The sequence below is a fragment of the Mauremys reevesii genome, linkage group 1 (assembly GCF_016161935.1).
Source record: "Mauremys reevesii isolate NIE-2019 linkage group 1, ASM1616193v1, whole genome shotgun sequence".
Lineage (NCBI taxonomy): Eukaryota > Metazoa > Chordata > Testudines > Geoemydidae > Mauremys > Mauremys reevesii.
Window position 1 is genome coordinate 25195508 of NC_052623.1, and position 17621 is coordinate 25213128.

Below are 17621 nucleotides of genomic sequence, written 5' to 3' on the forward strand. Positions count from 1 at the left end.
TGTAATAATAGAACTAATTTTGACTCCATTAGGAATCTTGTATGCTGCAGAGCTGAAATCACTGATGTCTAGGTCTAAGCATTAGATCTACTCTGAACTAGTGGTTCTGAGTGTTCCAGAACAGAAGCTCCCCTACTAACAGCTGAAATCACTGAGTGCTGTATTAAGGGGGAGGGGCTGAAGACATATTGGTGAGCAGCTAGCAGGATGGTTAGTGGAAAGAAGTGATTAGCTGGACAGCTGGTGGAGAGGTATGGCTTGCAGTGAAGACTGTGGCAGATCTCCACAGAGAGGTATGGCAATTGGCTGTTGATCTGAGCAGCGGAGCATGTAAGGTGCCCCCATACGTTTCTCCTCCCCTGCCCCCAGGCTGAGGGGTAAACTCTGCAGATGAATTCCTGAACTCTGGGAGGCTGCACTGACCAAGGCCAGAAACTGTGGGATGGGTGACATTTGGGTTGCTGGATTCAAGAACCACTCTGGGGCTGCACTGACCAGGGACAGAAACTGTGGGAGGGGTGACTTTTGGGTTGCTGGACTCAAAAAACAAAGGGAAAGGACATGGCCCAAGCTGCTTGGGGGGTGGGTCTTCTGGTTCATGGTTTGTGTTTATGAACCCTAATTGTGATGTTTTCCCAATTTAATGCTGAGTTGTTTACCTCATGTCATTAAAGATTTTTACTACACGAGAGGGGAAGTATTGCCTCTTTGAGGCACCCAGGGGTGTGTGTGTGATTTTCCCAGGTCATTGGGTGGGGGCTCAAGCCTAAGCCTGAGAGTTTGAAGTATCACTTTTATGGTATTTTCAGTACATGGAATTAATGGCAGTTGTTTTTGTTTCACCATTGCCTCAGCAAGGCAGCATTAAAGGAGGAAATTCTCTGTGGCAGAGCGGGGAGGGAATTGTTCCCCCCACACACACACAGTTGTACAGACCTATGTGGTTATCAAGTTATGGGAAAATCTCTCTGCCAAAACAGGTGTCACTGTTCTAAGCATACAGTCTCATTTCCTGATCGTGTCTTAATCTGCTAGTTGGTTGTGAAAGTTGATTTCTTGCACATTCTTATATCAGTGGGAATTTCTGCCCTTCCCTGACAAGCATTATGGGCAGCCTTTGACATACAGCCCTACAGGACCTAAATAGGCTGCTATTCTTTCCCGACACTGAAAGGGAGCTTTGTGCCAAGGATTCATTAAACTGCACTGCACAGCCCTTCATAAATGGGGCTCAATAATGAACAGTCGATTTAACTGGAAAAGCTGCTGGAGCTGTTAAATTAAAAGGAAATAAAGTGCACTTTAGGCTCAGTCTGCCAGAAGAAAATGTTGACCTAAAAAATCTTTATTTTATTGAATCTCGGCAAACAGTCTAAAATTTGCAAGAAGTTTATACTTGCAACAGTTAGAGAAATTAAAAAAACAACGGGTTTGTGTTCCTGTTACTAAAGAAAGTATTTGACACAATGAAATGCTTTAATAAGTTAGCCAGAGGACTGAAGGGCATATATTTAACCTGAGTAGTAGAAGGTGGGTGTATATATTTATATATGTAGGCTTAATTCCCTAGATGGTGTGAAACAGTGTAGCTCCATTGAAGTCAAACAATCACTTATATATACGCTTTTCTTTTATTAAATGCTCTGCTTTTCAGGATAATCTAGTGGGGGTTGTACTGCAGACTTGACAATATGCAAGGAGAAAATTTGTTTTTCTTTTGAGGGACTTGGGTACCATTGTCTCAGTTTCCCTGGCCCTTTTGATCGTGTTGTCCATTTCATGTTCTCCCAGAACATACTCCTTCCAGAAGAATGGGGAAAGGGCTGCTTATGCCCGGGTGACACGAGTGTTTGTAAGCAGTGCATCACATTTGCAAGAGTTGCATAAAGATGAAGTCTAAACCTGCGACACTGCCATGTAGATGAGCAGAACTCTATGAAGAAGAGCTCATAAGGGCTAGGTCTGGACACCATTGCTCACGCTGGGCCAGATTCTGAAACCCGATACACTGCATAACTCCCAGGGATTTCAGTAGGACCGCTCGAGGTGTAAGGGGAATGTAAATAAGGATGTCAGAATCCGGCTCTAAGTCCCAGACTTCCTTTCTATTTTTTCTTTTATACACTAAAAAGAAAGTAAATGGGAATTAGAAATGAAAAAGACCTGCTAGGTCATTGAAGGCATTTGGCATTCTTTGCACACCCAGAATTCCCATTGGCGTCAGGGAATGCTCGGGTGTGCAGAGACTGCAGCCACATGTCAGTGCAAGATCATGTCCTGTGTGTTTTAGTGTTTTGTAAAGACACTTAGGAGTTATAGAGCATGATCCTGCAGCTCTTACTCAAGGGAGGTTTTGCCTGAGTAAAGAATGCAAGACTGAGCCCCTACTACAGGGGTTCTCAAACTGGGGGTTGGGACCCCTCAGGGGGTCACAAGGTTATTACATGGGGGAGTCCATGAGCTGTCAGCCTCCACCCCAAACCCCACTTTGCCTCCAGCATTTATAATAGTGTTAAATATATAAAAATGTGGTTTTCATTGATAAGGGAGGGGTCGTACTCAGAGGCTTGCTATGTGAAAGGGGTCATCAGTACAAAAGTTTGAGAACCACTGCCCTACTAGTTTCTACTGAGGGAAAATATTCAGCCCTATTGGCGAGGAACAAAATTGTTAATTCAAATGAGGACACAGCTTTGTCCCCTCCTGGCCCCCAAGTTACTGCCGTTTTACGCCAATATAATTCCTTGGTTTCAACAGAATAACTCCAGCATAAAACTGGAGTTATATAGTAGTGAATCCATCTCTCCATCTTAGTCATGTCTTTCCCTGTCAGCCAAACAGTCATATATCTGTTAGTTCATGCCCGTGTCATGTATTTAGTGTATGCATTTAATTTGTCACACTTTCTTATGTAAGTGAAATCTATCTTGGGAAGTTAGAGGGGAAACCTAGAATAAAATCAAAAGAACCATCCAGTAGTAAAGAAAGCATTTCCTGAAACGGTTTGTGAGAAAGCAAACCTCAATTTCAGAATCTAAAACTGTGTGTCCTTTTCATTGGTTTAGTCTGTAGCTGCCTGTAGGTTTGTTGTATGAACTTTTTATTTGGAAAGCAGGATTTCCTTTCAGAAGTATTTATGCTCACTTCCTGCATTGTATTGCAACTTTTGTTTAAATCCTCTAGCTTTAAGAAACATTTTAAAGGCCACTTCAATAGATTTCCAGCTCTCCACTTTAAATTGTTTAGACTTTTTAAAAAACCCAACTATTTAACAACACAAAAACTCAGGGAGGATATTGGCTTTATTTTATAAATCTTCCATTTTGAGTCTGCATAATTATTCATGGCTTAATTATAAATGGCCTGGTATAAATCGCAATGTCACAAAAGTCACAAAACCATGAAATTCTATGTCTGCCATGAAAATAGTGCATTTGATAACTTTTGTGGGCTGCTTTATTGAATGCAGGGCATCAATGGCTAGCCATTGGCTCTCCCGCACCACCAAAGAGATGCATAAAAGCACCATTTGCCTTTAGGAAAAAGAGTGTTAGGGGCTGGAATCATTGTTATTTTATCTGGCTGCTTCATTTTAATACAGATTTTAAATCCTGCTCCCAGACCAGCATTCAGCTGCAGGATAAATATTCATAGAAAAAAAATCTATAAATATTTGTAAACATATATGACAGTATTAGCGCTTTTGTAACATAGGAGAATTTTTCATTTTCACCCGTTGGCTCCCCTATGAAATTTGCCATCATTTGAACAGTTTCATAGCTTGATGCACAGATAGTTTTCCATGTAAATGTATGTGCTGTGAGATGAAACCCATTCCCCTTACCTTTACTGTTTGATTGTGGCTTTGACTGTATTTTTTTAAATGGGTAGCAAATAAAAAGGGAAGATTTTAAATGAAAAATCTAATGATTAATGTAAAATTCTGGCTTGTTTATCTCAAACTAACTACTGCGGGATGACGCTAATTCCTCTTTGCTTAACAAAAAACATGACTCACTGAATAACATGATGCACTGAAGATCTGAATTACAGGTGCTGAACCCCCACAAATTCCAGGCAGTAGGGTTTGTGAATGCTCCACGGCACCTCTGAAAATCAGGCCTCACTTGCCTCAAATCAGCACCCAAAGCTCAGGCTTCCAAAGAAAGTGTTAGGCAAAGTGACTTGTCCAAATGCTTAAAATGAATCAATAGCAGAGGTGGGAAAAGAACCCAAAAGTCCTGATTCTCAAGTGCCTGCTCTGTCGAATAGATCACACGCATTCATTTTATACAACTAGGCCAGGACTTTCACCAACTGGAGACTAATAGGCTCCTAAATCGTTATTGAGGCACCCAAATAAAGATCCATTCTAGCTCCCAGAGATGTCAATGTAAGTCTTTCCATTGACCTATCTCGGAGCTGGATTCCCCATTAATTAACCTGATTTTCAGAAGTGTTTCATGTCAGAGACTGGGATGTGGATGGTCATACCTAGTGGTTGGACCAGGAGTCAGGCCTTGCAGCTGGAGCCGGAGTCAGTAGCAAGAATTAGGACCCCAGGGTAAGTGCCAGAGTCAGAGGCCAAAGCCAGAAATCAGGAATCAGAGCTGAGGATCAGAACCAGCAGTCAGGAATTGGAGCCAAGGGTCAGAGCTGGGTAACCTGGAGTGAGTTAAGGCGGGATCCAAGGCAAGGGCAAGGCTGGGAACAACCATGGACATGGTCTGCTGACTCTTCCAATCAATCAGACAATGTAGCCAATCAGGCAGCTTCCCGCAGGCCAGCTGTGCTCGTTAGGTAGCCTGGAGACTGACTCTGTTGCAGGCCCTGATTCCTGACACTAAGGGCAGGGCAGCTCTACACTAGAGAGTTACGTCAGCCTAAGTTACGCAACTCCAGCTACATGAAGACGGGCTTACGGCTGGATTGTTAATACTAGAAATGGAAAATCTGGGTCAAGCAAAAGAAACCCTGACCTGGAGTATATGGTAGTTTTGCTCTAGAACTTGAGGCCAATATTACCGAGCAAGTGCAGGCAGTGCCCTATTTGATTGTCATTCCTTGGACATAGCTCCTTAAAAGCGTCTCTTGAAAGAATTGCTTTGCAGTGCCAGAACTACTGATGGTTTGGAAACGTGATGTCATTCCCAAAAGGGTAATTGATGTCTGTGAAGTGATTCACTGTATGGCGCCTACGTACACATGCTTTAGACAGAGATACTATGCTCAGATATGACAGTGAAGGGGGCCATATAAGTAGATGAATGGACAGACTGATCAAGCAGTGAAGTAGGATTACTTCTTAACCTGTGACTCTCCAGCAGCAAGTATTTCATTAGAGGTAATTCAGCACCTGTATATTATTATTATTGTGTTATTTTATTTGTGTTACTGTAGCACCTACAGGCACCAGCCAAGATCACAACTCCATTGTGCTAGGGGCCGAACGAACACAGAGTGAGAGACAGACACTGGCACAAAGTTCCTAACAGCTAATTAGCAGAGTTGGTTAGAAAAATAAACTAGTTTCGAGAAAGATTTCAAATTTGTAAAGTTTTTTTTTTCTTTCAAAGGGTTTGAAACACCCATTTTTCTTTCTTTTTTAAAAAAATGTTCCTGGAATTTTTCAATAAATTTTTTCCAATGTTTTTATTGAAACTTAGTCAATATGGCTATCAACATTTTTGTGTCAATCAAAAATCTGTCTTTCAGTATATAAAAAACGATGACACCCATTTTGATAATGGTTTGGATTAAAATGTTGATTAAAAACATCAAGAAATCTTTCACAACAAATAAAAAATTCTACAATGGTATCTTGGTTTTTAAATTATTTTTTTTAAAAGCCATTTTCCAGCAAATAAAAAAACTTCATGCAAAAAATTTTGACCAGCCCCGCCAAATAGATAAGACAATCAAAGGAGGAGAGAGGAAACAAAGGCATAGACAGGTAAAGCGGCTTGCCCACTGTCTTGCAAACACATTCGTGGCAGAGCTGGGAACAGAACTCGGGGGAAATCCTGGCCCCACTCAAATCAATGGAAGTTTTGCTATTGACTTCAGCGGGGTCAGGATTTTACCCCGGGTTCCTGAGTCCCAGTCTTGTGCCCTATCCAGTAGACCATGCTGCATCTCTATTGGCTATCAATTTCTTGGATTTGCTTTATTAGCTATGGACGCTGAGCAAAACATTCGCTTGGGAGTGGCTCCAAATCCCCACTCGTGCATCCATCCCTGGTTAGCCATGGCATGATATCGTTCCTCCTGGGAATGTGCAGTCTTACAGACCAGTTGCTGGAAAAATCCCAAACTCATGTTGATTTTTTTTATACTGCACAACACCTTACCAGGATCTATTCTTTATATGCAATAATACAAGTTAAGTTTGAAATATCGCATTCACATGTCTGGAGTGCAGATCCGTAGCCAGCCAAGCAAAAGTGGGGGAGTGCAGATCCGTAGCCAGCCAAGCAAAAGCGGGGAAGCAAAAGAAAAGAAAGAAAATGGATCAGGGCACTTCCCCAAGAAAATTTTTTTATTACAAACATTATTATTGTTAATGCTATGACAGCCATATGCTCAGCACCCATCAACATGGTATCTGGGCACTTTCCAAGACTTAAGCTGATGAGACATGCTTGATTTTAATATGAGCTTAATCACCATGCTCCCCTGCTATCCTGCCACTGCTCCTCACCTTCACCAAGCAACTAGGAAACCAGCAGAACCTGGAGCACTGAACTGCTTGCCGCAAAACACACCTTCCTAAGTGGCTTAGTTCTTGCTTATCTGTATTTCTGCAGGAAGCAGATTCCCAGGGAGGAGGGGTATTTTTTAAATACCAAATAAAATATCCTGCATGTTAGAAGATTTTAAATACTTTTTTTTGGTGCAAAATAGTTCCACCTTGGGTCCTCAGTTGGTGTCCTCGTCGCCAGGGCCCTCTTCCACTTCACCTCTCTGTCTCTCCTCAGATGTCACCACACTCCCAGCTGTGGCTCAGGGGTGGCCGCTGTTCAGGGGAGCAGGGTATATTTTTAGCCCTTACAGCCCATCAGCATCAATTTTATTAACATCCTTTATTTTTCCAGCATAGGTTACCTGCTGAGGGAAGGCTGTGGAGATTATAGCTCCCTTCAGGGACAGGGATAGGTGCCAGCTTCTCTCTCCTACAACAAGGATAACCTTCATGGGGATGAGGTAGGATCTTCAGGAATGGGACAGGTTCAGGGTCCTCTCTACTTAGCCAGGATACACAGCGAAGATGTCACGTCTCTCCCCTCTTCTCCATGACGTTTCTTTCAAATAACCTGTACCCTAAAAATTGTGTAGTTAAAAACTCCCAATCACATGGGCCCCAATTCAGCAAGTTACCTAAGCCCAGACCTAACCTTAAGCACCTGAGTCGGCCCCTGGATTTCAGGCTTGTGCTCAAGGTACTTTGCTGGACAGAGGCCTTAATTCACAGTAAACAGTGTTCTAAACCAATGGTTCTCAACCGGGGGTCTGGGGCCTTCTAGGGAGCCACAAGCAGGTTTCAGGGGGTCCACGAAGCAGGGCTGGCGTTAGACTCGCTGGGTCCCAAGGCAGAAAGCTGCCGTCACGCGGTGCGGTGCTGAAGCCTGGGGCCCCCAGCCCTGCCACCTGGGGCTGAAGCCAAAGCCTGAGCAACTTAGCTTTGCGGGGCCCCCTGTGGCCTTACCTGCTATCCCCTAATGCCGGCCCTGGCTTTTATATACAGAAAAGCAGTTGTTGTGGCACAGGTGGGCCGTGGAATTTTTATAGCATGTTGGGAGGGGCCTCAGGAAAAAAACGTTGAGAACCCCTGATCTAAACCACTTTATTGGATAAAGTTACCTTTTAAATATTCGTCTATCCCATCCTATTCATGAAATCTATTTAGATTGAAAGCATTTTAGGGCAGGGAACCTAACTTCTTACCTGTCTGTAAAGTGACTGGCTGTACAAAAATTAAATTATGATACATACATACATAGAGTTTGTTTTTCTTCTTGTAACACGTGATATATACATGTATAAAATTAAATTAATGTTAGAGGATAATAGCATTTTATTACTATTATAGGAAATGCATCCTGAGTATAAGACGACTACAGTAAAAATAAACTCACTAGGAAACAGATAGCTAATAAAAATATTTATATTTAGATTAGAGAATATGGGGCCCTGAAAATATTTTCTCTTAACCAGATGTTTTCAGTCTTTTCTTACTGAAGCATTCATAGATTATTCAATGAATTATTTCATGTTTGAAAATGGTGTCCTGTTAAAAGAGAGGAGAGAGAGAGTAGCACAAACTGCCATTATTATGCAAATAGGCCCAGAGGAAAAAGGACAGTGAAAATGATAGCACTGATCTAATTATCTGCAGGCCAATATAGCCAAGTCACTGAAAGGGGCCCACAGAAAAGGCTGCCACAGAAACACAAAAAACAGCCAGAAAACAATACGGAACTTAGCAACAGTATAAAAACCGACTTCTTCCTGTGCACAAAGAGCAGTTTTATGAGCATTTTTCTTGCTTTCAGTTTGCAGAAAAGGTTAGACCACACTTTAAATACTATTCCATGTGCTCCTCCCCCCCAAGCGCAAATGATTCTCTGGCAAGCTATCATATCTTTGACCATACATCAGTGGGAATGCTGAAAGATGCAGCCTCTGGCTTAACATGTTCAAATTGCCATCCATGTGGTTTCCTTTGGGCCGACACTACAAATTGCAGAAAGTGCTCAAACAGCTTGTGGTCCATTAAAAGACACCGCTGGTCAGTTTAGACTGTGGAAGTGCCCTTGGTGCTGAGTGAGAACTGCTGGCTTTCAAGGAAAGAAATAGTCGAAGGCATCACTTTTTCCACTTTAGCGCTGCCTTTTTTCCTTTAAAGATTGTCTGGGGAATGTTAGTGCTCATGAAAGGCTCCAGCCCAGAACACTGAAGTCTTGTGTTTATCTACAGAACAGCGATGCAATCTTCCCTGTGCTGCCGCGGAGGAAGGTCCCACCGCCGAAGGCACCGGCAGCCGATTGAGCTGCCGCCGAAGTCCCAGCACTGTCGGCGGCAGCAGTTCAACAGTTGGTTTATTAGTACATGGATCCGAGTGATTGGATCCATTCACAATGGACTGGTGACCATACAGTGGGGTATTGGGCCGAGATATAACACTCAGTTGCCAAGTGCTCCATTGTAAAAAGGTGTCGGTGCAGGGGGCAGTATACAAGCAAGGGCTTGAGGCTGTGTTACTGTGAGAAGAGAAGCCATCAGCTTATGCATCTCACTTGTAAATGTTTGTTCCTCTGCTTTAGTCACTGACTCATGTCACAAGTGCAGCTGCTGCAAAACATTATGTGGTGAACCTTGTGGGGCTACGGGCTTCCATCAGATTTTTCACCTTTCTGCAAGACTGTGTGGCTTTGAATTTTAAGAAGTGTTTGCCCCTCATTGTGACATCAGCAATCTCCACAATAACGGAGTGGCTAGGCACAAAGCTATAAAATAGACTTTTCCTTCTATTGTACTTCCTGTGGCCTAAATCCTGCAAACGTTTATAAGCAAAGTTACACTAGATGTGTGAGGAATCTTGATAATATTCCTTTTATATTCATTCCAATCATGATTTTATGTTGCAAATATGCCAAGACTTTCAAAACTGGGTGCCTAAAGTTAGTTCTGTAGGACTATATTCAGGCACCCAAGTCAGCAGCCCAAGTTTCAAAAGTACTGAGCACCCACTAGCTCCATTGAATGGGATTTGAGGGTGCTGAGCACTTTTAAAAATCAGGCCCTTGAGCTGGGACCTACGAGACTAAATTTTGGGCCCCTTTTTTAAAAATCTTGGCCATTGTTTTAATTGTGAACAGCCTGGAGTCATGAAAAAGCAGTGCTTCAGAAGGTCCTTATGAACCTATATAGAATAAAATAGAATCGAAAATATGCTAAATTATAATAATTACATCACAGAGCCACTATTTATTAACCTACACTTTTTATGTAGTGTTAATAAACCTAATTTAGGGCCTGATCCTGCAGTAGTACATAGTCACATTATGATAGCGCCCATCCTCATGGGAGCACGGGCTGCTGGGTTGGGCGTTTGGCTGTTTTTCCAGGTGCAATGAACAAACAAGACATTTCAGTCAGTGGCAAAGTTTGCGGCTGATACAAAATTACTCCCGATCGTTAAGTCCAAAACAGACTGCGGAGAATTACAAAGGGATCTCACAAAACTGGGTGACTTGCAACAAAATGGCAGATGAAGTTCAATGTTGATAAATGCACATTGGAAAACAAGTTCCCAGGTATACATACAAAATATGGGTCTAAATTAGCTTTTACCATTCAAGAAAGAGATCTTGGTGTCACTGTGGATAGTTCTCTGAAAACATCTACTCAATGTGCAGTGGCAGGCAAAAAAACCTAACAGAAATTTAGGAACCACTAGGACAGGGATAGATAATAAAACAGTAAATATCATAATACCACTATATAAATCCATGATATGCCCATGTCTTGAATACTCGGTGCAGTTCTGGTCATCCCATCTCCAAAAGGTTATATTAGAAATGGAAAAAGTACAGAAAAGGGCAACAAAAATTATTAGGGGGTATGGAACAGCTTCCATATGAGGAGAGATTAAAAGGACTGGATCTGTTCAGCTTGGAAACGAGACAACTAAGGGGGGGATCTGGGTGACCAGACATCCCGATATTATCATCCAATCACTGGGATTGTTACCATCCCAATATTAGAGGGTTTGTCTTATGTAGGCAACTAATACCTCCCCCTTCCCCAAAAAAGTGTCCCAATTTTTCACACTTACTATCTGGTCACCCTAGATACGATAGAGGTCTAAAAATCATGACTGGTGTGGAGAAAGTGAATAAGGAAGTGTTATTTGCCCCTTCGCATGACACAAGAAGTAGGGGTCACCCAATGAAATGATATAGACAGCAGGTTTAAAAAAAACAAAAGGAAGTATTTCTTCACACAATGCACAATCAACCTGTGGAACAACAGGAAAGTTGCCAGGAGATGCGGTGAAGGCCAAAACGATAACTGGGTTCAAAAAAGAATTAGAGTTCATGGAGGATAGGTCCATCTATGGCTATTAGCCAAGATGGTCAGGAATGCAATCCTATGCTCTGGGTATCCCTAAGCAACAGACTCTGTGACTAGACAATAGGGGATGGATCACTTGATAATTGCCCTGTTTTGTTCATTCCCTTTGAAGCACCTGGCTCTGGCCACTGTTGGAAGACACGATACTCGGCTAGATGGACCACTGGTCTGATCCAACATGGCTGTTCTTATGTTCAGAATGACATTTATTTTAATCTAAGAAAACAAGAAAGAACGAAAGTAAAGTCACCATGAGGGAGCACAATGTGTGCCTCTTCTCTGACTATCTGTGCTGAATTGAATACAAAGTGGTTGTCTGTCTCTTTACAAAGCAGAGTCCTTAGATATTTACCATGCAATAAACAGTGAACAAAGGAGATCAGTTCCATAACTAAATACCACATATACAGTGATTGGAAAGAAAATTAAGAGAATTATATAAATACATTGACTGTATCACAGAAATAAGAGGAATATAGTTCAGCTCTGCACTGCTGTCTGGAGTGGCTGAATTTTTAGTTTTTACGTTATAAAGTGTCTCCAGAAATCATATTTTCTCTGTTTGTAATAAGGGTTGGGAGATGTTGTAGCATATGATACTCTTTTCATGGTTTTCATTAATAATTTCTGAACACAAATGGTTAAGGTCAGAGAACAGATTTTGGTGGAAAAATTGGCTGTGTCAGATAAACATTAGTCATGGTGATTATCTGCCAGCAAATGTAAACAGGCTACAAAGCGATAAGAGAAGCTGCTGGCATGAACAAGCCTGTTTACATTTTTGGCATGTACAGAGAATTTAATTTATTCAGGCTTTGAAAACAACATCTGATCACCATGTCGGATGGTCCATCAACAAATCAGCAACTTCCAACCTTCCACCCATTTACTGCAGTGGGTCGAAATGGAAGGGACTTGACCCTCACTCCCTAAAGATTATAATTTGGCTTTTCTGTGCACTTCTTAGATATGCGGAGCAGCACATATCATCTTATCTGCTTCTCTTTGGTAACAGTATCTACCACATGCAACTCATCGATCTTCCCTTCCAGTTTCTATTTGCTGCTTCCCATCAGCAAGGCCACTTGGTTGGGAAAATGACATCAGCAGAGAAATATCCAACATTTTAGCTGATCTAAATTCAAAGTACACTCAGCATTGAATAGCACGGCGAGGCACACAAAGACAACTGACAGTCATGGGACACAGAGGTATGCTTCAGAGAGGAACTAGATTGATTGCTACTTCGCTTAACAAGGACCCATGAAAAGTAGACTTAATTGTACATATCTAAACCAAACCTGGATCATTTTCTTTACCCATCACCTACATTGTTCAACGTCCTTCTGGACTGCCCAGCTTCAAAATACATCCCAGTAAAACTAAAAGGCTGTGTCTGACCCTGCACGGTTTCAAGAGTCTGGGAGGAAAGGGCAGTTTCCTTCCCTCCTCCATGCGTACAGAGGACAGGCACAATCTTGGTCCTTAAACTCTCATCAGACCAGGGCTAACAGCAGTGGGACAGGGAAGTTAGGAGTTCCTTCATCAGGACTCAGTTAGGTCATAGGGAAAAGTGAATTCCAGCACCAGGGCTTTCCACTGAGAATGCATTCACCCCAGCTTCTGGATCACTAACCGGTTAAAAGATAGAAAACAAATGGTAGCAATAAATGGTCAGTTTTCAGAATGGAGAGAGATAAAGAGTTGTGTTCCTCAGGAATCTGTCTAAGACTGGGACTAGGGCTGTTCAATATATTCATAAATTATCTGGAAAAAGGAGTAAACAATGAGGTGCAAAATTTGCAGATGATATAAAATTACTCAAGATAGTTAAGTCCCAGGCAGACTGCAAAGAGTTACAAAGAGACCTCACAAACCTGGGTGACTGGGCAACAAAATGGCAGATGAAATTCAATCTTGATAAATGCAAAGTAATGCACATTGGAAAACATAATCCCAACTATACATATAAAATGATTAGGTCTAAATTAGCTGTTACCACTCAAGAACGAGATCTTGGAGTCATTGTGACTAGTTCTCTGAAAACATCCATTCAATGTGCAGCACCAGTCAAAAAAGCAAACAGAATGTTGGGAATAATTAAGAAAGGGATAGATAATAAAAAAGAAAATATCATATTGCTTCTATATAAATCCATGGTATGCCGACATCTTGAATACCGTGTGCAGATGTGGTTGCCCCATCTCAAAAAAGATATATTGGAATTGGAAAAGGTACAGAAAAGGGCAACAAAAATGATTGGGGTATGGAACAGCTTCCATATGAGGAGAGATTAATATGACTGGGACTTTTCAGCTTGGAAAAGAGATGCCTATTGGGGGATATGACAGAGGTCTATAAAATCATGACTGGTGTGGAAAAAGTAAATAAAGAAGCGTTATTTACTCCTTTTCAGGACTCAAGAACTAGGGGTCATCAAATGAAGTTAATAGGCAGCAGGTTTAAAACAAACAAACAAAAGAAAGTATTTCTTCACACTATTCACAGTCAACCTGTGGAACTCCTTGCCAGAGGATGTTGTAAATGCCAACACTATAACAGGGTTCAAAAAAGAACTAGATAAATTAATGGAGCATAGGTCCATCAATGGCTATTAAGCCAGATGGGCAGGGATGGTGTCCCTAGCCTCTGTTTGCCAGAATCTGGGAATGGGCGACGGGATGGATCACTTGATGATTACCTGTTCTGCTCATTCCCTTTGGGGCACCTGCCATTGGCCACTGTCAGAAGACAGGATATTGGGTTAGATGAACCTTTGGTCTGACCCAGTATTGCCATTCTTGTTTCTATGTTGGATGTCCAAATCTGAGGATCGTCTGTTTGAGTGTTTGCAGTTCATTTCACTTGCTAGTTTGAAGCATGAAGACAGATGTACCTTTTAAGATGCACCAGACCCAAAGACGCACATAAACAACAGGGACCACTCACTGGGGAAAACAGTGCAACTGGCTTCCCACAAAAATGCTGATCCAACACCTAATGAAGTCAGTGGGAGTCTTTCCACTACCTTCAGTGGACTTTGGATCAGGCCCAAAGTGCTGCCAAAGTAAAGACATTGTCAGAGTAGGATGGTTTCTATTGTTCTGGTCAGTCAAGTTTTAAATGGCCCAGGTATTATGGCTGAAGGTCCAGACATTTGGAGGTTTTAGGCAAATGACTTAATGCATTAATTTGGATACATTAATCCTCGTCAAAGACCAGTAATGTCCTGATTACCAGAATGCGGCCGCATGGAATGACCTTTAGGAATGTGAGCATCCCCCTACCCCTACCTGGCTCTAGCATTTCCCTGGGTTGGTCTCCAGGTAGCTCTGCTGGCTCCTGTTTCATTAGCAAAGTGTGAAGCTGAATGCAGGTTAAGTTGAAGGCATGACACTTTATTCAAACTCAGTGGGCTACTCTATTCCTGTGGCTGGATTGCGTCCAACGTAACTCCCCATGTTCGCTGTCCCGTAACAATAACATTCCCTCCAGCGAACATGGGCCCTATGACTCCGATTCCACTAGTCAGGGGACAGCTCCTTAAGGCTCTGCCCCAGCTGCTCTTTGTCCTGGGTTGGGCGGATACTGGAGTTGAGTTACTAGCCCCACGGGCCCGCTGCTTCCTGCCATCAGCGGGGGATGCTTTGGCTGGGCTGCTGACCCCCTAGCTCCGGCTGCTTGGCTAATCAGCCTGCCCCTCCCCCATTCATGGGCCAGCGAGAGATGGCAGGAGCACTGCCTGGCATCACTCTAGCGGTAGCTCTGAGTCTAAGACCATGGCTGAGTTGGGAGACTACACTGTAGGCTCTGTTTCTGCACCTGGAGTGCTCCCATCTAGTGTCTATGGTTAGAGACTCTAACTATAAGAGACAGCACCTAAAGCAACTGCAACCATGGAGACATTCTTGAGTGTCTCCCCAAATCAGGAAATCAAAGACCCCAAGATGGGGGGTGAGGAAGAACCAGCTGAAAGTGGGGTCCCGTTGGGCAGATCTGGGGACTGAATAGCCAGGAATGGGGCTGCTACATCCACTGCCCCATTTCACCGTCACTCTCTCATTTCCCCTTCCATTAGCTCTGGTTATATTTCCTTCAGCGCCACAAATAGTATGCCATGCTTCACCCTGCATGCACTTCCTGCATCTGCAGGTCTCTGACTCTGATTCCCCAGCCACTTCACCTCAGTCATTGTTAATATGAGGAGATATTAATAAGACTGGGATTTTTCAGCTTGGAAAAGAGACAACTCAGGGGGGGATATAATGGAGGTCTATAAAATCATGACTGGTGTGGAGAAAGAAAATAAGGAAGTGTTATTTACTCCTTCTCATAACGCAAGAACTAGGGGTCACCCAATGAAATTAATAGGCAGCAGGTTTAAAACAAACAAAAGGAAGTACCATATATATTCTATCATAAGCCAGTTCGTTTATAAGCCGACCCCCCCAAGATGGATAAGTAAAAATGGAAAATTTTTATAACCCGTTCATAAGCCGACCCTATACTTCAGGGGTCAGCAAACTTTGGCTCCCGGGCCATCAGGATAAGCTGCTGGTGGGCCGAGATGGTTTGTTTACCTCGAGCATCCACAGGCACGGAGGTAAACCTAAGTAAACAAAGTGTCCCGGTGCACCAGCTGCTTACCCTGACGGGCCGGGACAGCAACTGGTGGGGAAAGTTTTTTGGGGGGAGAAGCAGGGAGTCACCCCCCACATGACCCCCACACTCTCCCCATCCCATCCCTTCCTACCTTATCTGGGGAGGGCCAGGGGAGGATGTCTCTGACCTGGCTGGAGCTGCTCCGGCAGGCTGAGTGGCGCTGCTGCAGCATGTTCCAGCGGGCTGGGCCGGACGGTGCGGCCGCAGCCTGCCCTGGGGGGCAGGGCCGAGCAGCAGGGCTGCAGCCTGCCAGCCCCGGAGCTGCAGCTGCTTCAGAGGCTGGGGGAGAGCAGTGTGGCCAGAAGTGGAGAGACTCTGGCCCCTTCTCTTCCCTTCTGGCTCTGCGGCCTCTCATTGCTCCCTCTGCTGGGGGGAGGGGCTCTGTCCCACCTCTCCCTCTCTATACCTGTTCATAAGCCGACCCCCTTCTCCAGTGCTTCCCTTCTTTACTAAAAAAATTCGGCTTATGAACGAGTATATACGGTATTTCTTCACACAACGCACAGTCAGCCGGTGGAACTCTTTTCCAGAGGATGTTGTGAAGGCCAAGATTATAACAAGGTTCAAAAAAGAACTGGGTAAGTTCCTGGAGGATAGGTCCATCTATGGCTATTAGCCAGGATGGACCGGGATGGTATCCTAGCCTCTGTTTGCCAGAAGCTGGGAATGGGCAACAGGGGATGGATTGTTTAGGTGCATGGCAGGGACTGTGTCTCCCTGTCTAAAAACACAAGGAGGAAGGGTGGCCTAGTGGTTAGGATGCGAGCCTGGGACTCGGAAGACCTTGCAGGGTCTAATTCCCTCCCTTTCTCCCCCAGACTTCCTGTGTGACCTTGAACAAGTCACTCGGTCTGTCGGTGCCCCAGTTCCTCATCTGTACAACTGGGATGATGGCACTGCCCTGCTACAAAGCATTGTTGTGAAGGTAAATACACTAAACATGCTGAGATGTTAGGCAGGACCTGCTGGAATAAAAACCTTTAATAATTAGAGCTGGTCTGAAAGGAAAACTAAATTGACAAGTTTCAAAGTTTTCAGAAAGAACTGATTTCAGAAAGTTGCACTATGCTTTTACCAACTTTTTCTGGGTTTTTTTCCTTTTCCTCTCCTGCTTTTTTTCCATTTGGCATCTGAAAAATGGTGGAAAAAGAAAAAATGAATGAAAAGGAAAATAGGGGGAGCAGGAAAAACAAAACCTTTTCATTTTTAGTTGGAAAAACCCCCTTCAACATTTCAAAAAAAAAACAACAAAGTTTTCATTTGTAACAAGTCATTTTTGACACCAAATAAAAAATGTTGATCAACTCTAATAAATAATACATACAATATAATATAATAAAATAATAAATAATAAAAATACTTGTTCTTTTAACCCTGCCATAGAGGTCACTCTTCCCATGCCCTCTGATCAAGTTATAGTTTAATGTAGGCAGCATATGGAATTATACCCCCAGTCATTTCCACTAATTTGGTCCAGGAGTCCATGCTATTTTTCCAGCTGATCTGTGCTCACCCCAAGCCACAAACTCAGCCACATACTATGTGTTCATTGTCTTGTTTCTAGCATCACTTAAACCAGACACACACACACACACATATATGTACACAATCTTTCACACTTGATTGGTTCATCTTTAAAATGCACTTCTGCATAACATGTTTCAAATTGTACTTGGGAGCATCTTGTGATCTTTCACTGCTGTATCCCTCCGGCTGCCATAACAAACTCCTTTCCCTGCCTTTTGTTTCGTGCCAAACCTTGCTGTGTGGTATCTTATTTATAGTGTAAGCTCCTGGGGCGAGGAGGGCTCTGTTGACGTTTA

General features: G+C 43.1%; 1 long non-coding RNA gene across 1 annotated transcript; it reads left to right on the top strand.

Annotated features, from left to right (window-relative positions):
• Positions 1 to 239: 239 nt before the first annotated feature.
• On the top strand, positions 240 to 16788 carry LOC120395575. The gene is made up of 2 exons (XR_005592706.1): positions 240 to 293; positions 16617 to 16788. It is a non-coding gene; the product is annotated as an uncharacterized LOC120395575 (long non-coding RNA).
• Positions 16789 to 17621: the final 833 nt, after the last annotated feature.